General features: G+C 40.0%; 1 protein-coding gene across 3 annotated transcripts in view; it reads right to left on the minus strand.

The window, feature by feature from the left end:
* Window positions 1–17,276, minus strand: part of cadm1b (cell adhesion molecule 1b) — a 169,707-nt gene that overhangs the window by 73,383 nt on the left and 79,048 nt on the right. The window lies entirely within an intron of this gene.

The following is a 17,276-nucleotide window of genomic DNA, read 5'->3' on the forward strand; positions in this document are numbered from 1 at the left end:
CAAACTGGAGCTCCGCATCCTCTTCCTAGCCTTACTGTTCTTTGCTCTGAGCCAGCTCTACTCCCAGAATTTCTTTAAAAAGCCCTCACAACTGTTCCTCACATTTGGTTTGTGCACAAGGTTGATGGAGCCACGGTTCAGTGGCAAGTTCAGTTGGGGAGGTCTGCCTTTTGCTGTGGCGGTGAAGAATTATTAAAAGATTCTGCAGCTTTTTGGCGAAAGCAATAAAATGACATGACAAGAGGAGCGACGAGGAGATGTTTTTGTTTGTATTGAGCTCATGTTACAGCAAAACCCCCTCAATATGTTTCACCTTTCAGTTTAAATTTGCACCTTCCTACTCCGTTTTGTATTTACGAGGAGCGGCGCAGGGTTGAGCAGTGGATTTTTAAAATGAAATTACTAGAGTCAGTTTCAACAATACAGAATACCTCTCATACAACCTGGCGATAACAAAGAGCTGTATAATGAGGTAAAATAAAGGCTAAATGAATCCAAATCAGAGGAGCCATGAGACCCGTGGAATGTGCGCTGAGAACAATTAGCTAGCTCATCCAGCATACGAATCAGCTCCTGGCACATTACGCACATACTGTAAAGCTCATTACTGCTGCAAGGCACACAATCAGTCGATCAAATTCAGCGGCGGAGCGCGCTCCGTCAGGATCCGCCTGTCATTCAACTCTTTAACCCGCTGCTGCGCCCCAATCACCCAGCGCAGACACAACAACAGCCTCACGTTCTGTTTTAACAAGTCATGCTTCGTTATGTGCGGGACTTTTCCCAGACTTTTGCGCTCTTTGATGGATGCTGACTGTTGTGATGCTTTCATCTCCTTTCTCAAAAAAAAAAAAAAAAAAAAAGGGGGAATAAGAAGAAAAAAGAGAAAGAATTCTTGAACGCAAACACCCATGGTTAAACATAAAAGGGCTGAGATATTTTAAAACTGACATCACTTCAAAGGGAGTGAACACATCCAAAGGGTATCACAGGGAGGAGACTCAAAAGCCTGCTAGTCACCTGTAATCCACTGCTAATACTTGGTCCCCACAAGCGCGCATTAACATTCACGTCGTTCACACATGCCCCGGTTCGATGTATAGATGCGCACGAGGGTCGTTAATATTCAACCTGCAAGAATGTCTCACATAGATATTCTGGACTCGCTCGATTTAGGAAACAGGATCTATACACGAATGCAAGGATTATCTCGTGAATATATCAGTGTCATTACAGCAGCTGTGTTATAGTGACAACTGTTCTGTTAGCCGGCATCTCTTTCTCCACTGCTCTTTTTGGTGTCTCGTTCTTTCATCACTTTAGCTCTTTGACTCCTGCCTCCACATTCTTTGAATTTGATGCCAGCTCGCTGTGTTGAAAAGGTATAGTTTTTTAAAAAGAGGAACTACCTTACTTTTAAATAAACCAAGGAAGGAACCGTGCCTTCAAAGTCTTGTTTTTTTTCCCTTACCACGGAAGAGAAGCTAAAAGTGTTTTCAAAGTTGAAGAAAGTCTTTTAAAGTACTTGATGGAGCACAAACAGGCATTTAACTGAAGTGTTTGTGATCACAGTGGTGTTTGTTTTTTTCCTTTGAAAGTAGAACTATGAGACATGTCGCATATGTTTAAATGATATATAGTAAATAGGAGGTATTGGATTCTAACAGGAAAAGTTTCTAAGCTGCATCCATGCTACTCGTACAGAGTAATTTAATGCTCTACTCTATTGAAAGGAATGCAATATGTTATGCCAGCTCAGAAAAAGATTTTGCTTGTGTTTATCATTACTATTTAGGAAAGATCAATGATACGCATGATGCAAGTCACAAGGTGAGTTCACGTGCATGTAGTTTCTGATTTGAACATGCAAGTCTTACAGCATGCACACGTCCAGCTTTTCCGCATATCTTAGCTGTGGTTATCTGCCGATGCAGATCCACACTATTTTTTAATTAATGAGAGAAAGAGACAACATTGAGCTGGATGTAAACATATTTTGCGAGGAAAATAGGGAATAGGTGCAGTGATTGAGTGAAATGTTCATATGGGAAGTAAGTATATAAAACAAAATCACCAGTCTTTTGGATATTGGCTGCTGTTTGTTTCTTCTATGTTAAGATGATCCCACACTGCTTTAATAGTGTTGAGGCCTGGGCTCAGGGGAGGCAAATCGATGACTGACAGCATTCCAATGTATGTTTTTCTATCCATTTATGCATTTACTCCACTGGCAGCGTGTTTGGGATCATTGTCATCCTGAAAAATGAAGCTGTTGCCAGTCAGATGTTTTCCAGATGGTATTGCATGGGGGATCAAAATCTGATTTTCTGCATTTATAATTCCATCAGTTTTGACAAGATCATCAAAACCACTTGTTGAAATGCAGGCTCAAACTATGTCTCTACAGCCATCTGATTTACAGATTTGAACCAGAAATGCAACATTTGGATTCATCACTCCATAAAACCCGTGGTCACTGATTCTCAGGTCAGTTCTTGAGTAATTTGGCGAACCTCAGCAGTTTTACTCCCATTGTCCTTTCCACAAAATGGCTTTTTGACAGCTACCCTTGCAATGAGACCATTTCTGAAACAGTAGATGGTCCGGGTGACAGCCTGGATGCTCTTTGCTATTTTTTCCCATTGCTCACAGGTATGAATTTCAGATATTGTTCATCTGCTGCCTGACATTTCTTCTTTTCTTCTCCACTTGCCCAGTGTTCTCAAATTTGGCGGGTGGGGGGTGTAGGGCACGCCATACTTAGATATGCCACGTTTTCAGCAAAAATACTGTTTATGCCTGTCAGACTGTTATCTTTGGCATTTTCCGTTCAAATAAAGAAACGGGTGCAAAAAGTTTGTTTTGCAACAGGTTGCTACGAACAAAGTGCCTAAAGATGTAATTTAAAACTTTCTTTGTTGAGTTGTCTGTTATGTGTAAACATAACACTGAATCATCCTTTGAGTTAGTGCCTTTATATGTTTGAATGATTTATAGTTCAGTGCTAAGTTGATTAAAAAAACTAAACATTCCTCTGAAAGTACTCAGGTACAAGGACTGGACTAAATTTGAGTGAAAAAGCACCCAGTGTCCAAAGAAAACCCCAGCAAGCTCAGCAAGTCTGGAGGACTATTCAAGATCAATGAAAAAACAACAACCCTACAATAAATTCTGGCTTCTTGGAGGAAAATATAAAGAAGTGAGCGGTGGTTTTACAGTCTACATCCAGGAATATATATTTGCTGAACTGTTGTCATTTATTAGTGAAATAATAAATGACAACAGGTCTGTGATAAACAGAAGTTAAAAAATAAAATATGTATTGGTGTTATTCCTCACATTTATCTGCACTCTTCCCATTTCTTTTCAAGTGCGAGTCACAACTGCTACACTGCTGTCAATTACAGTCACAGTACTTTCTCTTTGTCCTTTTTCTTCCACACACACACCTCCTGTCTGGAGCTGCCAAAGAGCTGGAGTGAAATATTATTGAACTGGACAGAGGGCAACACTTTATGTTACCATAAGTACAATAAAAGCTTCCCAACAAGCATTAAATCCAACCAACATGGCTCGTGCTTCTATCTTACACCACGCCTCTCTGACCAAACACATTGAAAGTGAGGAAGTCAGTCGAGTCTTGTTCTTGACTTGACTGACTTTACTCTTGAATCTTATTTTGACCACTGTTTGCAGTTAAGCAATAAAAGAAAACATAAAAGCAGAAGCTTACCACCAAACTGCTGCTGCTTTACTTAGCTTAGATTACTGTAGCGCCCTACATGCTACACTAGCTCTGCCGCTAGCTGCTAACTAGCTAAAGAACAACAGATCAGAAGACACTGTACCATGCATCAACACTGTCACCAAAATGCAGTCAAGCTTTTTTGGTCACTACTGGACCTTTCTGCAAGTCTGACAGCATGCATATCTCTGCACTGATAAAACAGACAAATGCACAGCATTAATAACAAAGAAAAAAAATTTAATGATTTCTAAATGCACATAATGTGCACAGCCACAGTGCGCTTTGTACAGTGGTTGAACAATGGGGCATTGTGCAACATCAATATTACTGCTGCATATAATAGGTTCAGGTTCAGATATGTAACAAACTCATAGAAAAGCATTCATAAACATTAATCAAGCACAGGACAGAGGTGCTTCAAAACTGCAATAACAGCCAAGCAACACAGTTCACAAACTGATCCGTCATTCGGAGTTTTTCCACTTCCAGTCTGGCTTAAGGCATCTGCTGATAATGAGTACGGATCTGATACCAGTTTAATTAAAAGGCTGGATTTCTCACTCAGAGGAAGAGACTGGGAGTCAGTCTTTTACGTTTAAAACAACATTAGGTTCAAATTAAAACATAATTTCGGGCCCATGAAAACAGACAGATGAGTGGTACTTAATTCTAAGATACTCAAAGGCAGACATGGATTCAAATCGTTCACCTAATTTATTTATAGTTGCCTGATTTCAACGCAAAACGATTGACAGGCTATGCTGCTGTTTCTTTTTTTTCGGCCACAGTAGTTTAGTGGACAGAGTTTAGTGAGGAGTCATTACTATAAATGTTGGAAAAACTTGAATTTTTTCAACTTGAACACATTTGGGAAGGATGAAGTATTAATATGATACGATAATATAAAGGACGCTTGTGTTATCTTGGATAAACGCCAAACACACACAAGCACTATTGTTCAGAAAGTAATCTCTGGCACGAGAAAAAGTGAAAGTTTACACAATATATAACAGAAGGAGGCTGTGAACATCGGCCAGCATACCCTCGGTACAGTCATCGTGAAAAGCAGAGTCACACATTTTGGCAGAACACACACAAGCTCTTAAGGGAAAAATGAGCTTCATCTTTAAGCTGCTCAAATTTCCATTTCCATTTGATTGCTCTCTCAAACGGCTGCGTATTAGTTTGGCACAGCGGGCAGATAGAGTCCACTCTATAAAACAAATCTTTAAGCCATTTTGTTTCTGGGCATCTTCACTTTGACCCAAAAATCATCAGCTTGTGCCAAGTTACAAGTGAAGCGAGTGAAATAAAGAGATAAGTTCTTTTATGGACCACATACTGCACAAAAAATGAATATTTTGGACTTTCTTGTAAGGCCTATAAAAGCTAATATCACTTTTCTTTTTAATTTTGAAATTCGGTGCTGTATTAAGAAAACATCTAAAATGCCTCCAGGCCTCAAAGCAGAGTTCTGCACAAAGTCATTTTAACCACGGGCCATCGTGCCAAAGAAATGGCCCTTACATCGTTTTTAAATTTGATTTTGCATTTGCATTGTATCCAACTCCTCTGAAATCCATCTGCAAAATATTTCTGTGTGCTCTTTATTTGAAACGAATAACTCTTGATGGATCGGAGCTGACAAATGAGAACGGCGTCGCAAATGCACGTAAGCTGAGAATCACAACCTCACAGGTGAGCCTGCTCCACCTTGGTTGTTGCTGATGATGATTTCTGCATTTGTAGGATAAAAAAAACAAAAAACGCTGAGAAGCGCTAATCTCTCCACTCTGATTATTGCTGTCACTTTAGATTTATCCATTGTATGTGTGCAGATTTGGCAGTCAATTTCATAGTCTTAAACACATTCTCTCTGGGAAACGCTAAGGTCAAGAGGGATCCATAAATAATCTCCAAGTCTGTGACTCTTCCAGTAAGCGTTATTCAAAAGGGATCAATAGGATGTTGTGATTCAAACACAAAAACCCATTCTTTTGCTTATCAGCAAAGCTCTCTCGCAGCACTTTGTGGTGATCAATTATTAAAATCAACTTCACATGGCCCCCACGTGTCAACAAAACAGGGAAGTCAGATTTATTCTATAGGCAAAGACTTTTGAGAGGTAATTTTTCATCTGAGTGGCCTTTAGCATTTCTTATTAAAATACATTATTGTTCTTGTAGATTTATTTATTCTATGTGATAGCTCATTAGTCAGATTAATGTAATATACTCTCTTCTCTCCAGAAACAGTATGCCCGCGAAGAGGTCCGCGTTGCTGTATAAATAAATGACGTGAGGTAAAGTTCAATTCTCTTGCTTTTTTGCTGAGGCACTGCCTTTCATTACGCATCTATTTTTAAGGATGAGGAGCTGCTAAATTTAACTTTAAGTGGCTGAACAGCAGCTGAGATCAACTCTCAGCTCCAATGTGCAAAATTGACTTGAAGTCTCACACGTAAGAAGCATTTCAAGGCTGAGCCACAGCACATGGCACTGTACACTCTTAAATATTTATTGTACCGCATTAAATCATATCAGAATTCAGTCTGTATCGCTCATCGGATGATTATTTGCAGCAAACACACTGATACGCGCAAGCTTTAAACACATATGGCACTTCACGTGCGAGGATTAATTCTGTAAATACACCTACATGCTCTTACTCTGATCTCAGTGCCACTGTGTGAACGGTGTGTCGCCTCAATTATCACAGAGAATGGGAAGTTATTTTTATTCTGGAACTTTATGTGATGATGAAAGGAAACTTATTTAAATGAAATTACAGATTTACATGTACGTACTGCTGCCCAGTGAAACGTACCTGTTTAAGCAGCTGCTCAAAACTGCAGTTCGCTATCTTAAAGTAAGCACCTCGTGAATTTGTGCCTTTACTGCTAATGAGAGACACAACCTGAAAAAAGAACTTCAGCATTAGAAATTTTACATACAATATCCATGGCAGCATACTTGGGGTTGTTGGATGCTTTAGAGTTAAACAAGTATTAGTATGATTCCTTGATATCTAACCTGTAAATTAACCATTAATTAAAGACTTTTAGACACATTTACCCCAGCTAACTTAATTCTCATGGCTGGTTCACGTTAAACTCGAAGTTTTTGTGAATTTGCATTTGTGCAAACTGAACAATTCCAGCTATGACAGTGTCATGAAAATCCATGAGCTGGGGCGCTTCCACAGACTCCGGGTTCTCGCCCGAGGCCACTGACAATCATACAAAAAAATGGACAGAGCTCGGGGAAAAGCAATCCCTTTGGGATTACGTTGGGAAAGGAACCCTGTGTGAAAACTCTGCCAAATCAAGCATGTGGAGCTACCTGCTGCGGTGACCCCTGGTGAATAAAGGGGGCAGCCCAAAGTAGCTTCTTTCGTGAAAATATGTTTCAGATATCGGTTAAACCTCCGCACCTGCTGGCTGTGAGGAGCAAATATTCACGGGCTTCCAACACCACAAAATTAGGGCTTCATTTTGCACCATGATGTTACGCATCATGAGGCTGAAGTCGGCATGGCAACAGTGAGTAACACCTGCTTTGACTAGTGGGCCTCACCGACAAAGACGAGGAAACCATGCTTCAGAATTCGTGGTTTGCTAACGCTATCGTGGAGAGAGAAACTAGACAAAAAATCTTTGTTTGACTGAGGAATTTATCTCAAAGCTCAAAAGAAGCCACAGCATCAAAGCTCAGTACAGTTTTAAACTTTTATTCAGCTGGAAGATTCCTACACCGTTTACAGTGTTTACTCTCACTGTATTTTTATTCTTATGAAGTAAACACAACAGAGCGGTTTAGCAATTTTACTCACACAGATTTTATTGGACCACAGTCCTGCTTAAGACAGACAATGAATAAAGTATTTTGTGCAACGGTTAAATTTAAACATCTATCCAAACCAGAGTCAAACTATTCTATTCATAGTCGATCTCTATTCTTCTTTCCTAGGATAACAAAACAGTACACGAGATGTCAAACACACTGCCAGTCGTTCACACAATGTGTGGCGACGCTCACGCTGATGAGTTGTATTTTTCAGCGGCCACATAATGTCAAATGTTAAGAACAATATTGATGATAACAGTAAGTGTTTCAGAAGATTAATATCTTCATTAAATAGCAAGAACATCACCATGTCAGGAATTTAATTACGCTCACCACAGAGTCTAAACATCTCCTGCTTATAATGTCATTTATATACCATTAACACAACAATTTGAGAAATAAAATGCATCTAGAAAGAAGCAATGTGCCACCTGGTTGACACCTGATGAGCGTAATGACTCTTTTTATTGATATGTGTAAATGTTCACTGATAATGCTTTTAATTTGTTTATCCGCTCAGAACTCTTGTTTAAGGTTAGGGAAAGGTTGCCGGTTAAATACTGAACTGGTTTAGCCGATTTCCTCCTAATGACGCACGCTTACGATCACGCTGCAGAACACGCCGCTCTGCTAGTTTTTACAGTTCCTCAAACCCGCTGATTTCCATTCATTTTTGTTTAGATAAAAGTATCATGTGGTACTGCAGAGGAGTATTGCAGTTTCAATGTAATGCAATACTACACTAGACAAAAGCTAAACCAGTAAAAACTCTTGAAAAAAAACTTGTATATATTCCTTTATGTGCATGTTCACACAGGACCGCCCCCTCACCAATTTTGTGCTGCACAAAAAAGCAACACTTCTTGGACTGAAAGTGTTATTTTATGCCAGTGAATATAACCCTGTTAACAAATGTGTTGATTTTCACAAGTAAAACACTAGAAAAAAAAGAAGGTTGGTACACAATCTGCCAGTGCATGTTTGTTGTTTACTCAAGGCCCCTGGGAGTCAACCTATACTGGGATTTTCTTCTTCTGGCACTACATAAAGATTAAAAAAAAAAGAAATAATGATCTCCATTTCTAATAAAGTCTTCCAAATATATTCCCGGGCTAAAATAAACGAGAGGTTTTTATTTCACTGCTGTTTTCAAACAAATTCCTCGATTAAACGCTAAATCCATCCCGCTGTAAGTCTCCAAAGAATATAGTGCATTGCACATCAAAGCATCTAGTTTGCCTCGCGTACTCCTGTGCAAAGTAGGACACGCCTTCACTCTGGGGAAGCACTGCCCATCTCTGCGGCTATTTGAGGAACTACAAAGTCCCAGAGGTCTAATTTCTAAAGTCAACCACATTTGTATAAAAAAATAGTACCGAGTCATCTCCACTCTAAATGCCAACCTATACTCAAGGAGAAAAAAAGGTGAGGTTATGTCTTTTTCTTTTTACTATGTCAGGAGAAAAAAAAAGACAGCAATTACAGATAAACACTGTTTACAAAATGTTCTAATACTGGCTGTTTGAGATGATGTGATTCCAGTGTTTGATCACAATCCTAAGGCAATTTTTCAAATCTATCTGCACTACAAAACAGTCTGATGGAAAATGCATTTGCTGTGCTCTGATTACAGATTATTACAACCCAATGAACAAACATTTGTCTTGTCAACATCTCCAGTATGAACTACTTCCTCCTGATTGTGATCCTATTTGTATTTCACCACATGCTATTTTTCATGTCAAGAAGTCACTCTCACGTGTATTGCTCATCAAATGTGAGAAAAGCGATTTGCGAGGCGTCACGTCGACCACGAGGTATGACAGAGGCAGACGCAATTTAACCGCAACATCCCGGGTATATGAGGTAAATCTGGCTGAAGACCATGTCTGCATATCATCCCCCCCTTCGCTCTTTTTCTTTACACATTTGTCCCGTCATCCTCCACTTCACAGTGCTCAGTCCAAGCAAAAATGCCAAAAACTGGACTTATGATATGACACACAGCTTTGTAAATGGATAAGCCAGTCATGCCAGTCAACTTCTGCCTTGAGCCCAGAAGTCTATTATTAGCAGACTTATTACTTTTTGATGGCAAAAAAGATAATTGAAAGATTTTTTTTTAAATTATGATTTTCTTTCAGGACATTTTATTAAGAAAATGATTATATTAGAACAAACCTATGATGTAATGATGTAAAATGTATCTACTTACAAGTATATAATTCAACGCATTAACATCATTCATGTGAAAACAAAGTTTCCACATGCCTCTATGCAGAATACCTTTAATGCTTTCACAGGAATTAAGAGGGATAAATGGCAGCTGCTAAACAAATTCATCAGCAAGTGTGATAACCTCTATATAAGCCAACGTTTAGGGCAGTTTGCTGTTCTGGAGCATTCAGGTGCGCTAACACAATACCACAATGGTCCCAGGAGTGGACATCCCAGGTAAGAGAAACTGCACTTGTTTGGAAGGGTTGGCCAGTGAAAGCATCTACTCTCTCCAAGACATCTGGAATAATGTCCTTTGGACAGATGAGACAGATGTTGAGATGCCTGGCCATAATGCACAGAGAAACTAGCATAGCAGCAGAAACACCTCACACCAACTGTCAAACACGGTGATGGATGGCTGGTGACTTGGGCTTGTTTTGTAGCCACAGGACCTGGACAACTTGCAGTCACTGAGCATTTCAAAGGACTCTAGAGTCAAATGTGAGTCCATCTGACAGCTAAACTTTGGCCAAAATTGCGTCACATAGTACGACACAGCATGCAAATCTATAGAATAGCTGAAAAAGAGTTGTTGTGTACCAATGGTCAACAGTCCAGACCTCAGAGTGATTAAAATGCTGTGGTACGACCTTCGGAGAGCTGTGCAGAAATAAACAGCAACCAACATAAAAGAAATGAAGCCAAAGGTGTTTCTTCAAGCTATTAAAGTATGACAGGACTGTTAGGAATGCTGTGAAATCTTCTTTTCTTTTTCTTTTTTTTAACATATATTGTAAATTATTTATTTTTAAATAAATAATTGACAATTATAGTGTTACCCTAAGAAAATCTAAACGTGATATAGCATAAAATTGACTGTAATTTGAAGAAAAAGTCACTCTTTCAATAGTGAGCAAAACCTCACCAAAGACATCAAGTCAGAGTAGATGGAAGTGTAAGATACAAGACTAATCCTGACATCTGACATGATCTCAAGCTTTAATCAAGCCACAAATGCTGCCAGTCCACAGGAGCAGCCCTATTTAATAACTGTTTTTGTTTATTTTCTTCATTTTGCAATTTTGGTTTAAATGACGTTTGTGCTCACTCCAGGTCAGGGACGAGCTGCTGTACCAAATGAAGGAGTTTAAGTATCTCTGGGTCTTTTTCCACAAATGAAAAAAGACGGGAGCAGGAGGTTCACAGATGGATTGGTGTGGTGCCTGCGGTGCCTGTTTTGGTAATAAGAGAGAGTGTGAAAAGCGAAGTTGCCGACTTACTAGTCGATCTATGTAGTACCCTCACCTATGCCCATGAGCTCTGGGCAAAAGAATGAGAGTGCAGATACAAGCGATGAAAATGACCTCCCTCTGAAGGGTGACTGGGCTCTCCCTTAGCCATAGGATGAGGAGACTACTACTGGACTACTCCTCTACGTTGAAAAAAAACCAGTTGAGGTGGTTCAGGAATCCAACAAGGATTCCTTCTGAATACCTCCTAGATGAGATTGATGTGTCGCTGTGTATGGGAATGTCTTAGGTCTGGGTGTCTCTGCATAGACTGATGCCCCCGTGATACAAACCTGGATAGGGATCAGTCAGAAAATGTATGGATTGACAAAACTGTAGTATTTTGGACCATCTGACTCCATGTTGAAGAACTTGACCGGCCTGCACAGAGCTTTGGGACGAACTGGAGCTACAAGCCAGACGTTATCACCCAACATCACTGGCTGACCTCACTAATGCTCTAGCAGCTGAATTGGAGCAAATCCCTTCAGCCTGGAAAGCCTTCATAGACGTGCAAAGGCTGTTATAGCAGCAGACTGAATCCCAAAGTTTTGGAATGAGGCATTTAATAATCACATATGTTTGGCTGTTCGCATAATTTACCGAGGGCTCCACAGCCAAGTAAACTGTCATAAATTCCCCTATCTGAAGACCTGTCAGCATCACTTTGCTATCTTCCGTTCCTCTCTGCAGTCGTTGGAATCTCAAAGCCCGTACGGTTTGTGCAGATTCTGGTGCAGCTTTAGAGTAATAACTGGCAGGTTTCGCTGCTAGACTGACCATTTGGTGCAGTTTGGCAGTCTGAGTCACTCTGGAGTATCACCGGGAAGGATTTTCTGTCTTTTTCAGTATTCTTTAATTTATTCTATTATGAGTTCACCGTTTTTTTATGAGTCAGATGTGGGCAAGGGGGCAACACATATGAAGTCTGAGACAAACAAAACATTATCATATTACAAAAACAATCTCACAGCCCTAAAAGTGCCACAGTCTGGAAGATAACAACTTGTGCAAAACAATACTTCCCACAGGATTCGTCTTATACAACCCTAACTAAGGCTTTGAACTCAGTGAGAGAAATTAATTTCTGAAGTTTAAAGTTTTGCTGCAGGCGATCCAACACAGCGGATGAACTTCAGGGTCACTTTGCTGAGCTGAGGAACTGAACCGAGAACGCTACTGACCTCCTCACTGTTATCCTACTAATAAGAGGCGAGCAGTTTTAATAATTAATGGCCTTAGTACCCCCTCAGTGGTTATATTTACGAATTGCTAGCCATCGTCATTTGATTGATTAAGACATGTTTACAATTCAGTGGCTGAGATGAATAATTAAACAGAACAAAATGTAAAGCTGTCACTGTAATGGGGTTGTTTTCAGCGACTGCAGGAGTGTAAGCACTCTTGTTTCTAAGGTCCTTTGTTTTATCTACTGTTTTATACTTGCAGTTTTCTTTAAATAAACCTGATTTTGTTTTATTTTTTATTAAAGCCGACTTTGAGAATGGGCTTTGTCCCACATGCATATTTTAGTTGCTCTCTTTGCCTCACTGCGCATTTCAGGACATCTAACCTATGATGTCACTATTGTAAAAACATCATTTGAATTTGTTTCGCTTATTTATTTTATGCTTTAATTCATTTAGGCTAGACACTCGTAAACTGAAGACATTCACTCGTAATAACTCGCTCCAATCTGGTACCTATTTCCGTCCGTTTTCAGACTCTCACAGATCCACAATCCTATGCAAATGCATCTGCTGTTGATGTATCAAACCTAAACCCTCCACAGCCCCAGCCTCTCCAGCCTGTGGTTGCTGGTGTGGTGTTCCCTGTTGAGGCCACCTTATTAAGCTGAATGACAAACACTTCAGTACTTGAAGTGGAGAGAGGCTGCTGGGAGAGGAGGCGTGTGCTTTCCCACATTTCAGTCACATGCTACTTTTCCAGAGTACCTTTTTTTATTCTGCTGTACATTTTCTGCCGTGCTTTTTGTTGAAGTTAACTAATGAGCAGTGCACTAAGTAGGCATTTCACGTGTAACACTGTATATGAGTATTTCCATGTCACAATGCAGTGACTGTACCTCAAAGGTACTTATTAGGCAGAAATTGTTATTCTACAATAAATTACTAATTAAAAATGTTCATACAAGACTTCCAGCATGTAAACGTATGACACACAGTGGACAGTATATCTGTTTACTCGTTTTTAATAAGTTTAAATATTTTCTTATGCAAATCAGCAATAATTTGAGGCTATTGTGCATAGAACAATGACATATTACCCCCTTTTAAGTTTATACAATGAACTTGTTACCGAGAAAATCCTTATTCACACATCCAATAGTTAAGGAGCATTAATTTGAGCTCAGGATTCACTCTATTTTAGCTTTGTCTTTGTTCTCTAGCAAGTCCTAAGGGAATGTGCGGCTGTTTAGCTGCTAAATGCTCCAGTGTTTTCACCCGCTAGTCATTAATTGTGTTTGCTGTTTGGTACAGTAGCTGTTTCTCTGAAAAAGGACTGCCTGCTGTGTCCAAAATCAACACCAAGGGAGCGATGAGAGTGAACCAACATGGAAAAGTTGCAGGACCGACAGCAAAACATTAAGCCGAAACTCCTTGTAAAGTTTTTTAAAGCTCGGGCGAGCTTTAGATTAAGATGGTGTTGAGCAATATTGTTATTGCATAAAATTCTGTACATAAAAAACTTCCAATGCATAACTTTTGCTTGAAGCGGAGCATCTTTATAGTGCAACATGATTTAAAAACTGCATACATTGAACACAATGTCAATAAAAAAAAACTTGGAGAAACTACAAAATCAATACGAAATTTTTAGACATCAGCTAAACAGTAAACTCGGTCCTGGTATTTAAAATGTGTTTCCCCTGGAATAAACTAAAACTTCATATGACAGACCAGGTCCACACTGAGAAGGGTAGCAACGCTTGAGGCTCTCCTGCCTCAGAAATGCAGTTTAATACTTGCTTTTGCTCCAGCACCAAGATATTTCCCCCACTGGCTTTCTAATTCAATGTATGACCTCTCGCCAGAGAGTTTTAAAAGTCTTCAGGCAATGATCCAGCAGCTTTAGGTCTGGCCAATGACAGATGAGTTGCAGAGGCAGGAGCGAGACAGCTTGCCCTGGGCAAACCACAGAGCTTTGGTCAGCCTGCAGGGGTGAACTTCTGCAGCAGTGACGGGAAGAAAAAAAGCGCATGTAATGTTATTTCCAGGCTACAATATGGCACTGTCCTTTCAAACCCACCACCAACCACAGCATGCATTATGTGCAACTAAGCAGCAGGAGATCATCATGATACAGACAGTTTTTCTTCTCTTATTCTATGCCAAAACACACTGGAGACTTTAACTGGCAGCATTTTAGCATAGAAATTACTCGAATCATTTTCATAGACAGGAAGTGGTCACCTGGAAAGGAAATTTGTGCGCAAATACAATATGCAGCTTTTTCTGCACTTGGATGAAGATAAGTAAAAAAAATTGAACTGGATGATCAACACAGATCACAGTCCACAGACTTAGCGGTTAATGACACCAAAGGGAATCATTATGAGAGCAACAAGACGACAAGCCATGCTACCCTCTGGTGTTACTAATTGCTACCACAGACTTTTGTCCATGAGGATTTTTTTTTTTTTGAGTTACTGCAATAAGGCAAAGCTCATTTAGTAATTGGATATGCAAGCAAGAAAGTGAATAATAGATCTCATGGAGTGAAAGGAATGTTTTGCATATGAGTGGAAGCTGCTATTTTGCATACTTTAAGTAGTACACTTGAGTATGCTGGTCATTTTTTTTCACTGATGAATGAGCTTTTATGTCTGTATGATGTGTGACATGCACAGGGACACCGGTTCTGTGATTAAAAGACTGAAAGTTTTAACCACACTTGTTTTGATTTGATGTTAAAAGGACTGCCTTATGTTTCTTGTTGACAGTTCGCAGCCCGTCTAATTCTGCTTCAGTGTGTCGCTACATGCAGTAACAATTAATTGCATCAAGCATAAAAGACACCGATGAGAATTAATTCACTCGACATGCCTTTTAAAATTAAACTCTGGCCATTTAAAGATAATTTGCGGCACATCTTCTGCATTATATTTAATAATGCATTGATTGCAAGTAGATTTATGATTCCCATGTCTCTGTAACTGTTTCTCTTTGACTCACACATGCAGTAGATCTTTGCTAAGCACACTGTGCCATTGTAGTCCATTGCTGGAGGGAGCCTGCCCTCCAGTCACGCCGTTATCAGACAGTTGATGAAATGTTAACAAAGAAGACATTAGAAAGCAAACGGGAGACAGCTGGTGCAATCTTAGCAGAGCAGAGCAGCAGTGGAGATGTCAGACAGACATTCTGAGTTGCTGCCAAAAGGCACAATATGGTCACTAAAATTGCACTGCATGGACAATTTGCTTTTTTGTGCAAGAAAAATGGCTCTTCAAGACTTAGAGTACAAGAAGTAGTTCTTTTCATACCGCTTTGTAGGGATCTGCTTTAAAGGAACACCTTTACTTCAGCTTTATACGCTCAGTTAGATCAAAGAAAATAAAAATATCTTGCTACTCTTAAAAAAAATCAGTTCTCAAGGTATTTTCATGCAGGAGAACTCGTCTTAGTTTTTTGTAACGCCAGCCTGTGCACAGTGTTGATGTGTTCTTGTGAAAAACGTGTGTAATCACCTTGAACTTCACCTATGATCTGAGCGTTTCAACACCCAGAGGTCTCACCCTAACGCCCGGCTTAAAAGGAAACTGTTGCTTAGAGACACAAAACATGAATGGAGTCTTTCCTGAATGCGAAGCACGGTCACGAAATCGTGTTAAATCGTGTGCAAGAGGAAGGAGCTGCTGCCTTTGGCAAACGTTTAAAAGGGGCATTTTGTATTACACATGCAAAAAAAATGGGATGTAAAACGTTAACATGCATTCCGTCTCTCCCTGTCTTAAATCAAGCTCAGTGGGGGAATTGCACGACTGCACCGTGCAGCCACTGCTTGTTCCAGTTTGTTTCACGGAGGGGGGCTAAATAAAATAACTGAGAAATCTTTTTGCCATCGTGTTTGATCGCAGGTGGCTCAAGATAACATAGCTCAAAGTCAATTACTGACAGTAATGGATCATGTAGACAAAAATGACTTTTATGATCTAATGTTATGGTTGAGAATTTTTCTGAGTCATCTACTGCCCCAGGGTTAGGTTACAGAAAAGCTTAATCAATTGTGAACAACTGGCTCGGTCCTGTTGGTTGTTTCTTTGAGTTTATCTTTTGAGCCAGAAGGACCAATTTCTGGCCTGGCCTGCAGCAGTCAGCAGTGAGTGCCGGCAGTGCAGCGTGCACATTTGTCATAATTGTCTGCAGGCAAGCACACAAAAACAGTACTTACAGTTGTTGTGCTGGTTTTCTGCTTTGACAAGTAAGCATATTGTAGGTGAACACACCCAGCAGTACAACTGGCTGGAGGACTGAATAGAGCACCGTGAAAACGAGCGGATTCAGACCCATAAACATACAATTTACTGCATCTGATCAAAACTGTAAATGCAGGTAACATTTTAAAGTGAGAAAATAGTAATAATGTTATTTTGCTGAGATTTACATGGAGCACTGAAAGGGAGGCATGTCACTGTTACTGTGTGAAAGGGGAGATCTGTAATATCTTTTGTTGTATCATAGATACTGTCATTCATCAAACCGGGTGACCTCTGGCCAGTGCCCTTAGCCACATCCACAGAGTCTAGCTATGATGGATGCCTTATTAGAGTCCTTTATTAGTGTACTTTAGCCGGGAGATAAACTTTGTAATTAATGTCTCAGTTTGAGTATATCTCATTTATTTCAATCGGATAAAGGTGACTCTTCCAGCCGACCGGAGAACAATGGCCATCGGAGGAGACAGCAGTTTGGCAGCCGAGCGGAGCCTAGGAATGCTGAATAACAATCCCATCATCCATCATGGTACGTAGGGAGTCGGCAGACTGCGTTCGTCCCGAGGAGAAGTTCCAAGGAGCAGTTCACAATCAGGAGGAATGGCAAGGCTGAAAACGGCCACTTCCACTCGTGCTGCTTCTGTATTCTTCAAAACAGAACAAAAGAAACGGGCTGTACTTTTTGTTCTGCATGGAAGAATATGGCAGCAGAAACT

Source organism: Maylandia zebra, linkage group LG14 (assembly GCF_041146795.1).
Source record: "Maylandia zebra isolate NMK-2024a linkage group LG14, Mzebra_GT3a, whole genome shotgun sequence".
Taxonomy (NCBI): domain Eukaryota; kingdom Metazoa; phylum Chordata; class Actinopteri; order Cichliformes; family Cichlidae; genus Maylandia; species Maylandia zebra.